This window comes from Gopherus flavomarginatus, chromosome 1 (genome assembly GCF_025201925.1).
Source record: "Gopherus flavomarginatus isolate rGopFla2 chromosome 1, rGopFla2.mat.asm, whole genome shotgun sequence".
Taxonomy (NCBI): domain Eukaryota; kingdom Metazoa; phylum Chordata; order Testudines; family Testudinidae; genus Gopherus; species Gopherus flavomarginatus.
In genome coordinates this window covers 314,760,654-314,770,120 of record NC_066617.1, presented here as the reverse complement: position 1 = coordinate 314,770,120, position 9,467 = coordinate 314,760,654, and positions in this window count along the sequence as shown.

Below are 9,467 nucleotides of genomic sequence, written 5' to 3'. Positions count from 1 at the left end.
TTCTGCAGCTGGACCAGTGAGTTTTTGAGCAAAAAGTCTAATGTAGATACCCTCTAAGCATCAGAGCCAGGACATAGAGCCATGAATTCCTGCTTCACAACACACTCATCTCATACCTCTCTGATACCCCAGTGAGATAGACAAGATCCAAGGGCTCATTGGGGGAAAACTGCTCACGCCAGAAGCACCTGCTTTAGTTTCTATACTAGAGCAAGCCCATATGGTCCATGTAAATAATGGAGGTATATTTACAAGCCACTGGCAGTTGCAAAGGAAGCCAGCTGTTTCTCCCAGGGGGTTTGCCAAGATCCCTATTGAATTGTAATTCTGATCAAGGTCCTAAATCTAGTGTCGTGAATCCCAGGGACAGAAATACCTGAATGTGATTGGGCAGAAATTCCTTTCTCTCAGCTTCTTTGGACTGAGGGAAAGCAGCTGAACCAGAATGGTGGCTCAGCAACTAAAGCCAGGTGGTTTCTTTAACCTTAAAATAAAACCCATGATGGGAATGCATAAGAGGTCTAGCTGGGTCAGAGAGGGAGTTGGTATGTCATGTTACAAAAGGTGAAAAGCAAAGACTGAGTGCTAGAAAAAATAGACTTTGCTATGGAACATGGGTTTGTTTAACTGCATGAGAGCAAACAAAGCTGGGGATTGTGGACTATATTTTAATTTTTAAAATGCTGCATCATGAAAAACTAAAAATAAAACCAGGAACATGAAAGGCTTTTTTAGCCTTGAACTTCTGCCAAAGGAGTCTGGCCAGCTAGGCTGACCCTGTCTTTCCTCCCAAACCTGCTAATGTTAAGACAAACATTAGAATACCCAATAGTCAGAGAGGGAGGAAAACATAAGAAACAAAATAGCTGTCTTTTGCAGTTTCTGTTTTCTGAAGCATAAAGATATATTAACTAGAATGTCCTAAGTCTGTACTCCCTCCCAAAGACAGAAGCAATGAAGAAATGCTAACAACTGTGTCTTAACTCCACAGAACATAGATTTTCCCTTTTCCAATTTTCCCCCATCTGTAACACCCATTGAGTTCTAAGTAGCTTCATATTTTCTGAAATTTCTATGCACAGTCTGCAACTATGACTTGTCTGGCAACTAACTTCCCTTTACAGCTCATCATTAGTGATGGTGAAGATTTGAATTCTTGTACTGTTTCATGTGGCATAAACTTAGATAAAACAGTTTGGAATGATAAGCTGCCATTAATGGAAAGTACTAATACTGGCCCAAATAGAGGTAAGAGGCAACAGTAATTAATTGTCCCTCAGGATTGCCCTACCTTGCACTGCATTTGCAATGGGCCCTCACAGCAGCTAGATCATAGGAAATCCTTGGCCAGACCTTCTCCCTCCCCAGCACACCCTGAACACACCCCTTGCACCAGGGGCTTCTGTGAAGGGAGGGAAATTTAGAGCATGCAGCTCTCCCTCAGTACCTGATGGAAACAGTTCTCTGTTGGGAACTGTAGAAAGGAGCACTGTTGCTTCCCAACCACCCTCGAGTGTGGTGCTACTGTGGCTTGCCTCAGTTTCCCCCTCAACAAAGGAAAAATGAGGTCACTTAAACAGCTGAATCATGGAGAAGCGAGATATTTGACAACACTATATCTCCCTTTAGTGAAGCCTCCTGAAAAGAGCACTTATGCGGTGGTTTAAAGGCTCTTATCTTAGAGCCTAGATAAAACAAATTCCAACAACAAAAGTCTTTGGGTTCCAACTGCAGCTTCTGCTGCTGTTAAGGCCTCAGGCTTCTCCACTGCCTAGAGAGCTCTGCAGTCTTCCCACTGCTTGCTCAGGATCATTCTCAGGCCTCCTTACCGATAGACCTTTGCAGTCCACTCAATATCCCTGCCTTAGAGCACAACTTCTATCTACCTAGTTCAACCTCCCTGGAGCTTCCCTCCTCTAGAACTTTCTTTCTGCTCAGGAGCTTTTCCAACCAGAGGCAGCTCTATGTATTTTGCTGCCCCAAGCAGGGCAGTCAGGCAGCTTTTGGCAGCATGCCTGCAGGAGGACCGCTGGTAATGCGGATTCGGCGGCATGCCTGCCGGAGGTCCGGTGGTCCTGCGCCTTTGGAGTACCCGCCGCCTAATTGCTGCCAAAACCGCGGGACTGGCGGACCTCCCGCAGGCATGCCGCCAAAGGCAGCCTGACTGCCGCCATCACGGTGACCGGCAGACCGCCCCCCGCAGCTTGCTGCCCCAGGCACGCACTTGGTGCGCTGGTGCCTGGAGCCGCCCCTGTTTCCAAATGAGCTCTCCTAAGGGCAAGTTACACTTAAAATGCTGAATCATAGAAGATTAGGGTTGGAAGAGACCTCAGGACATAGGCACCAACTTCCCCTCTGCCCCATGGGTGCTCGACCCCCCCCACCCCGGCCCTGCCCCTGCCCCAATTCCACACCCTTCCCTGCCCCGCCTCTTTACCTCCTCCTCCCCGGAGTGCGCCGTGTCCACACTCCTCCCCCTTTCTCCCTGAAAGTCCTAAATGCCACCAAACAGCTGTTAGGCAGCAGGCGGGAAGCATTGGGAGGGGGAGCAGCGGGGATGCAGCGTGCTTGGGGGAGGAGGGGGTGAGGGCAGAGGGAGCTTGGCTGCCGGTGGGTGCAGAGCACCTGCTAATTTTTCCCCATGGGTGCTCCAGCCCTGCAGCACCCATGGAGTCAGCGCCTCTGCCTCAGGAGGTCATCTAGTCCAACTCCCTGCTCAAAGCAGGACCAACACCAACTAAATCATCCCAGCCAGGGCTTTGTCAAGCTGGGCCATAAAAATGTCTAAAGATGGAGATTTCATCACCCCCAGGTAACCCATTCCAGTGCTTCACCATCCTCTGAGTGAAATAGTGTTTCCTAATATCCAACCTAGACCTCCCTCACTGCAACTTGAGTCTGTTACTCCTTGTTCTGTCATCTGCCACCACTTAGAACAGCCAAGCTCTATCCTCTATGGAACCCTCGCTTCAGGTAGTTGAAAGCTGCTATCAAATCCCCCCTCACTCTTCTCTTCTGCAGACTAAACAAGCCCAGTTCCCTCAGCCTCTCCTCGTAAGTCATGTGCCCCAGACCCCTCATCATTTTCGTTGCCCTCTGTTGGACTCTCTCCAATATGTCCACATCCTGTCTGTAGTGGGAGGCCCAGAACTGGATGCAATACTCTAGATGTGGCCTCACCAGTGCTGAATAATCACTTTCCTCAATCTGCTGGCAATGCTCCTACTAATGCAGTCTATAGCGGGGCAGTTGCTTTGCTCCTGAAAAAGGTAGGCTGATCAGTATGGCTGCAGCTGTGGTCGCTTTGCCAATCAGGCCACAGCTGACCCTGATAAAAGGGCTGACGGCGGTGCTGGGTCAGCATCTCTTTCTCCCTCTGGAAAGAGAAGGACCTAGCTGCCTGAAGGAGTAAGGGTACTGGAGGCTGAGCAGTGCTGGGGAAGGGCAAAGGAGCTGGGGAACTGCTGAGGCTGAGGCTTTGGTTAAGGCCTAAGAAGGTACTGGGGCTGCAGGGGGCAGCTTGGGGATAGACAGAGGCAGCTTGTCCAACCCTCTTGCCATTGATGAGTGGCCATTATGGACTGCAGTGTGCCCCAGTGAGAGGGGACTAGATGACAACTGGCAGTCAGTAGCCACTGAGGCAAGGTGAGGCTAGAGGGTTGGGGGTTCCCAGGGAGGGGAGATCCAGAGTAGGGGTACTGCAGAGGGCAGAACTTTGAGGAAAAGGATATGGAGTCCCTAAGGCAGGCGAGACACCGGCTTGTACAGGGTGCTTTAGACTGGACAAGAGCTAATTCCCAAGATGAATAGCATCTGCCTCACCATTGAGTCTCACTTTGCTACTCAGCCCAATATGCCATTAGCCTTCTTGGCAACAAGGGCACACTGACTCATATCCAGCTTCTCATCCACTGTAATTCCCAGGTCCTTTTCTGCAGAACTGCTGCTTAGCCAGTCAGTCCCCCAGCATGTAGCAGTGCATGGGATTCTTTCTTCCTTCCTAAGTGCAGGACTCTGCACTTGTCCTTGTTGAATCTCATCAGATTTCTTTTGGCCCAATTCTCCAATTTGTCTAGGTCACTCTGGACCCTATCATCACCCTCCAGTATGTCTACCTCTCCCCCCAGCTTAGTGTCATCTGCAAACTTGCTGAGGGTGCAATCCATCCTCTCATTCAGAGCATTAATAAAGATGTTGAACAAAAGTGGCCCCAGGACTGACCCCTGGGGTACTCCACTTGATACGGCTGACAATTAGACATTGAGCCATTGATCACTACCTGTTGAGCCCAACGATCTAGTCAGCTTTCTATCCACCTTATAGTCCATTGATCCAATCCATACTTTAACTTGCTGGCAAGAATACTGTGGGAGGCTGTATCAAAAGCTTTGCTAAAGTCAAGATATATCACATCCACTGCTTTCCCTATAGCCACAGAGCCAATTATCTCATCATAGAAGGCAATCAGGTTAGTCAGGCATGACTTGCCCTTGATGAATCCATGTTGACTGTTCCTGATCACCTTCCTCTCTTCCAAGTGCTTCAAAATGGTTTTCTTGAGGACCTGTTCCATGATTTTTCCAGGGACTGAGGTGAGGCTGACTAACTTGTAGTTTCCTGGGTTCTCCTTCTTCCCCGAAGCTGTGCTGCAGTAAGCTTAAGCAAAGATGCTCCTATGCCAGTGGGAGAGCTCTCCTGTCAATGTAGTTAATCCACCTCCATGAGCAGTAGTTATGTCAACAGGAGAAGCTCTCCTATCAATGTAGCACTGTCTACATGGGGAATTTTTCTACCCCCAGCAACACAGTTATACCAATATAGGCCTATAGTGTAGACCTGGCCTCAGCTTTCCTGAGGCCTAGCTGCTCCTTACTTAATTAACTGCCTTCCAGCTAGTTAGGGAGTTAACTAGTAGGTCATTGTTGGTTCATTCTCTTCAGTGGAGCCTATCTCCAGTAGACTTGGCATCTGATTCCCTGTAAAGGGCCAGCCCTGTGACAGAAACAAATGAACTGGTGCCCATTATGGGTGGCCTTCTGAACTGAGTAGGTTGCAGAAGGTTCTGGATACTGGCTACGCAGCTGGACAATCTGTTTATGAAGCACACTGTCTTGCTGCAGTAAGATATTCTAGCGAGTTGAAGAGCTGCCAGGGTGGGAGAGGGTAAAGAGAACAGCTCATGCAAAAGAACTCCCTATGTCACCCACACCCCAGAACCCATATCTTAGACCTGTTTTACCCTCCCTCCCCAGCTACATTGCCTTTAAGACTCCCACAATCCTAGGGATAAAGCAATCCCCTTGCACAGCCTTCTCTGTACATTTTAACGTCCCATATTTCTGTATTTTTCTTGTAGCCAGAAAAGTGAGTTGAATATATTCTGGGTATCCTTTAAGGTAAACCTCACATGGTTAACAGTGTATAACATAAAGACCAATGTATCACAATGGATGGTTTTAATTTCAGACTGTTCCCTCATTCTGCCTTATTTTCACTCCCAATATTTACTTTATTCCTGAGAATGTCAGTATGGAAAGAGTCAAATAAAAGATCAAAGTATGAATTCATAAATGCAAAAGGACTGTAATTACAAATAAGATGAAAAAGGGTATAAATAGAGTTCTAGAAAATTATTTATAATAAAATGTATTTTGTGGGAAATAGGCAATTAAATTGATTGTTCTAATGGCAAAGAGATTATGTTGGTTGAAATTAGTGTATCCAGATTCTAAAATATTTTCTTATCAAGTGAAGTAAACACACAATTTGCTGAGCAATGTGATGTTATCCAAACAGAGTTTGGCAGGAACAATGGTTTGACGATAACTATTTTCATATAAACAGTGCCATAAGAGTCTGAATTTGAACTTTTGAATTAGTTATGTCATCTCTATTTTTAGTGATCTCTGTACTTAAAGTTCTTTCCCAAAATCGAGAGGAGTTCTAACAAGATTTGACTGTGACATTATTTAGGCTTATGTTTTCAGATCGTACACTGAGTCTTAGGCTAGGTCTACATACCAAATTACTGATGTAACCAAAAGCATGTTTTGAACTCAGTTATACTGGTACTAAGTTCAGTGTGGACGCTCATAATTTGATTTAATCATGGTTTATATTGCTTTAGTTGAGGGAAATTCCTTACAGACAAACTGAATAGATACAATAGATATAAATGGAATTAAGGGGGCCCTCACAAGGCTTTGCACCAGTTTAAATAAATTTAAAAACACTCCTTTAGTTAAACCACTGAAATGTCTACATGAAGACCAGGCCTCCAGCCCCAGTCCTACAAACCGTTCAAGCAGGCAGGCCTCTTTGTCTGCATGGAGCAAGTGTAGGATCAAGGCCTTACTGAGGTGTACAAGGCTGTGTGGATGCTCTGTCAATTTAAACCAGTTTTACTTCTGTTTTACTATGCTTACGCTACTGAGCCTATGTCGACATAGCCCCTTAGTGTAGATGCCTGGTACACGGAGAGAAGGAGTTTTTCTGCTAGCGTAAGAGGAACATTCTGCTGAATGTTGTTAGCTACGTTGACAGAAGTGCTCTTCTGTTAACATAGCTGTGCCTACACTGGTGACAAAAACCCCATAGCTGTGTTACTCAGGGGTGTCCTTTTTCACACCCATCACCCTGGGTAGCAGGTGAGTCTTCCCCTTGGGAAGACTAGCCCCTGCCCCATCTCTTCTGGCTGAGGCCTCACCCCCTACTCACTGCCCCCCTCCCCATGGTCCTGGAGGGTGCGGACGCTGAGAGCTCAGCTCCAGCCAGAGTCGAGCTCTCAGCCCTGGCCAGAGCTCTAAGCCCAGAGCCCCTTCCCAGTTCCACTCATGGCCCCACCCTCATGCTGCCACCACTGTGCCTCTTTCCCCTGAGGCTCTGCCCCCCGTTTGCTCCTTTCTGTCCCCCACCCCCACTGCAGCCCTGTAATGAAGCGAGACTCACCAGCATGGTGCCTCCTGCTGGTTGTCTTGGGAATTAGCTCTCCAGCATACAGAGCGCCTTTTTTCTAGGAGACGGGTAACTGTCCTGCTACAGGCCCAGCACGTACTACAGGAGGTGAAGGCCGCTTTGCTGCCCGCTGCTCGGGCCTACCTCGACCGGGTCCTGTGAGAGGGCGCGCCCCACCCACCCTGGGACCTATGGACCTTTTCATCAGGCCCATGGACCCGACCGGCCCACCTGCCCCTTCTCCGCAAGCCGGCTGCACTATCTGCAGCCAGTCCGCTTCCAAACCACGCCAAAGAAACATATCTACATGCTTGTGCTCCACACCCTTCACTTTCTCACCCTCGTGTCCCACCCCGACACAAAGTGGAGAGACCTCTTGCCACCTCTCAAGGGTGAGGAGCCCCGGTGGGCCAGCCTCTACTCTATCCTGGTCCCAAGGCCTGCTGGGGACATCAGTTGGCGGCTCCTTCATGGGCTGTGATCACGAGCTTGTATTTGGCGTGGTTCACCCCTGTCTCAGACACCTGTCCCTTCTGCAGCGTGAGGGACACCCTGGCGCATGTTTACTTAGAGTGCACCAGGTTGCAGACCCTATACCGGCTCCTCACCAATATATTGTTGCGTTTCTGGCTGCACTTTTCCTCTCACTTCATTCTCTATGCACTCCCTATCCGTGGCCCCACAAAGTCATGGGACCGCCTGGTCAACCTCCTCCTTGCCCTGGCTAAAATGGCCATCTACACAACCAGGGAGAGGAAGTTGGCCAATGGAGACTCCTGTGACTGTGGGGCTTGTTTCCGATCCTCTGTCTGTTCACACATCTGGGCAGAGTTCCTCTGGGTGGCATCCACTGGCTCCCTTGACGCCTTCGAGGAGCAGTGGGTGCTGTCCGGTGTTCTCTGCTCAGTATCCCCGTCAGACTCCCTTCTTATGACCCTTTGACCGTACCCCTGTTCCTCTTCTTTTATGAGTTGTCCCCTGAAATCAGTTGGGTTTTGAGGTCCTGTAGATCCTCCCCCTAGGCTAGGGGGGGATCCTTTAGCAGTGGGCGGGCTTCCGCCTGCCCACTTCCAGGAGACCCAATAGGTACAGGCCTCAACACTGGAAAAGCTCTGGGCTACAGCGGAGTGTTAAGCCCCTTCAGCCCCGAGGCCCACAAATTGGCCGGGGCCCATGCAGTAATCTGCCACTGCCCCCCTTCTCCCAGCAGCACAAGGTTTGGGGATCTTAGTCTCCCCCAGCCTCCATTATGCACTGCCCATGCCCATCACCAACATAGCTATGCTAATATAAATTTTAAGTACACCTCTACCCTGATATAACGCTGTCCCCAGGAGCCAAAAAATCTTACCGCATTATAGGTGAAACTGTTATATCTAACTTACTTTGATCCACTGGAACGTGCAGCCCCCCCCCCCCCCCCGGAGCGCTGCTTTACTGCGTTATATCCGAATTTGTGTTATATCAGGTTGCATTATATTGGGGTAGAGGTGTATGGACCAAGAACTGGTTTAAGCTAAACTGCAATAAGCCACTCCTAAACCAAAACTAGTGTCCCCATAGGGCTTTGCTCTTATTTAATATTATACTTTTAGTTAAAACAGTGCAATGTTTTCATATAGGCAAGCTCTTGGTGTCTTATCCAGCCCTACTCTCTCCTGTCTGCTCCCTCCCAGGGAAATACCCCTCAATTAAAATTATCATAAGATTTTAGTTTATTTAGATTTATCAAAAGACAATAAAGGTACCTGTCCTAAGCTCCAGCCACATTTGACAATTAAACATAAATATCTGCCAAGTAACCAATGACAAAACCTGCAGCAACTGACCAGCCCTAACAGCAATGGAAAAAAATGTAGGGGGAAAATATTTCACCCTCTCAAAAAATCAACTCACAAGCAACATCTTCCCAAATGACTACAGGTGTCAGATTGCCTTGGGATCACACTACAAAACTCTGAGCTGCTAATAGATATAGATGGGTGACTGCCAGATATGCAGACTCAGAGTAACAGAAAAGACAAGCGCTCCTAGATAAAACTGGGGGTGTTTCGGAAGAATTTGGGACATTCTCTAAGGTCCCAATCATGAATTGAGCTCAGTGTGGGCACAGAGTTCTACCCATGCTGAGCTCATTCCGGAATTGGGACTAAATGACTGATAGATGGCTTGAGATTGGTACCTTGCACCAACTGTGACTACCTCATTTAGGATTTGATTCAACACAGAGACCACAAAAGAACATACATTTCTCCTTATGATCGGTAAAGTCCAATTCTCAGTGTATACAAAAGATAAAAGATGACTTAATTAAGTTCAGTGGCTGAAATGTACTGATTGGCATATACTTATGTACTACTTTTTTTGTCTGTGATGATACTCTCTATATGGAAAAATTTAGAAGTGTAATTATTGATGATTTTGTATAACTTTGTCACTAACCAACCTAAAATAAACAAAAGAATGCTTTTAGGAAGCTTATACCATTTCTTGTTCTTGTTACAACCATTTGC